The sequence below is a fragment of the Dermacentor albipictus genome, chromosome 1, assembly GCF_038994185.2.
Source record: "Dermacentor albipictus isolate Rhodes 1998 colony chromosome 1, USDA_Dalb.pri_finalv2, whole genome shotgun sequence".
NCBI lineage: Eukaryota > Metazoa > Arthropoda > Arachnida > Ixodida > Ixodidae > Dermacentor > Dermacentor albipictus.
The window spans coordinates 157,398,958-157,401,194 of NC_091821.1; positions in this window are offsets into that span (position 1 = coordinate 157,398,958).

Sequence of the window (2,237 nt, forward strand, 5' to 3'; positions counted from 1 at the left end):
GGACTGGCTTACGATGTATGAGCGAGTGTGCGACAACAACAGGTGGGATCTAACAATGATGCTAGCAAACGTGATATTTTATCTAAGAGGAACTGCGAAGCAATGGTACGACACACACGAAGCTGACCTAACGAGCTGGGATGTTTGCAAAGAAAAAATGCGAGACCTGTTTGGCAGACCTGTCGGTCGTCAGCTGTCAGCAAATAAAGAACTTGCGTGCCGCGCTCAGACGTCCACAAAATCCTATGTCATGTACATACAGGATGTGCTGGCCTGCTGTCGCAAGGCTGATAACAAAATGACCGAGGCAGACAAGATTGGTCACATACTGAAAGGTATTGCAGACGATGCCTTCAATCTCCTGATGTGCAAGGATTGTGCCACTGTGGATGCAATTGTAAAGGAATGCCGGCACTTCGAACAAGCGAAAGGCCGCCGCATCGCACAAACTTTCGACCGATTGCCCAATACCGCCGCGACATCTTCTTGCGAAGACCCGCCGCGGTTCGTTCAGCCCACAGGACCGGAAGATATCATGTGCATCGTTCGCCGTGAGCTTGAGGCCATGGCTCCAGGTCCAGTTTGTCCCGACTGTCGGGAAAGCATGCCTGCTATTTCCCTCATACAAGCGATCGTTCGGGAGGAAATAGCAAGTTTGGGCATTCCATCTCTCTGCTCGGTCCGCCATACAAACACCTACCAGATTTCTCCGGCCGCTCGCTCCCAGACGCAAAGCTTTCCGCCACCCCGTCGCAACCCAGCTGACTGGCGCACAGTGGATGATAAACCCATCTGCTTTAATTGTTCCGGTATTGGACACATCGCCCGTCATTGCCGCAACCACTGGTCGTCGCCTCCTCGGTGGTCGTCTCCGAGTCACTACTGCCAAGTACCAGACAATCGCACTTTCTCGCCCTATACGCCGACTAGGAACATCAACGCTGCAGCAAGATCTAGCCGCTCCCCGTCTCCGCAATGTCGCAGGTCCCGTTCGCCTCTCGTTCACCGCTCTTCGTCCCCTTCTGCAAACGGTCGCTTCGGGAAACTAGGCGGTGCAGCTCCCGGAGGTGAAGCTGCAACTACGACCCGGCCCACAAATCCTCTGTTGACCCTGCCTACATGTGGAAACCTACTGGACATCGAAGTTGATGGCGTTCCTGTTAGATGTCTCGTTGATACAGGAGCGCAGCTTTCAGTTATGAGCGCTGCTCTCCGCCGAAGGCTCAAGAAGGTTCTGACACCCGCCGTACTGGGCACTGTGCGAGTCGCCGATGGGAGTATTTCACCTGTCCTTGGAATGTGCACAGCACGTGTGACCATTGGGGGCCATTATACCGTTGTTCTATTTATCGTCCTTGAACACTGTCCACACGACCTAATTCTCGACCTCGACTTCCTTTTGAAACACTCTGCCCAAATTGACTGCTCCGCAGGTGTTGTACAATTAGATTTGCCGCTTCCTGCCGACACAACAACTTCTGCTTCACACTGCTTATGTTCTGCTGAGTTTGCAAGGCTGTCTCCACAAGCGGCTACAAATGTCCTCGTGACGCCCTGCCCTCCCATACCTGATGGCGAGTACATCGTATCGCCGCTTACTGACGTGGTTTTGTCGCGCAATATTGCCCTGCTGAGCACCTTAGTCCGGATCCGCGAAAACTGCACTCGCATGCCCATCCTCAATTTTAGATTTTCGTCGCATGTGCTGCCACACGGTATCGCCATTGCGCATATCACTCCTTTGAAAGAATTTGAGGTTTCTTCTTTGACCTCTAAATCCTTCCTTAGTACCAACGGACCATTATCACCCACTCCTTCGTACTCGACGCCTACGGACGATGTATCTAAGATGATCGCCCCGACCTTCCTTCCGAGCAAACAGCAGCTCTTCGTCACCGCCTGTCATCTTATCCGGACATCTTTGATTTGGACGACCGTCCACTTTGGCCAGACATCTGTTGTCACGCATCGCATCAACACCGGTGACGCCAGCCCCATTCATAGGTGGTTGTATCGTGTCTCCGCAACAGAAAGGGCCATTATACAAGAAGAGGTAGACAGGATGATGGATAAGGACATGATTGAACCTTCAAGTAGCCTGTGGGCATCACCAGTTGTCTTAGTAAAGAAGAAAGACAACTCGTGGTGCTTCTGCGTTGACTACCGTCACCTCAACAGGATAACAAAGAAGGATGTTTATCCCCTGCCTCGCATTGATGACGCTCTTGACTGCCTTC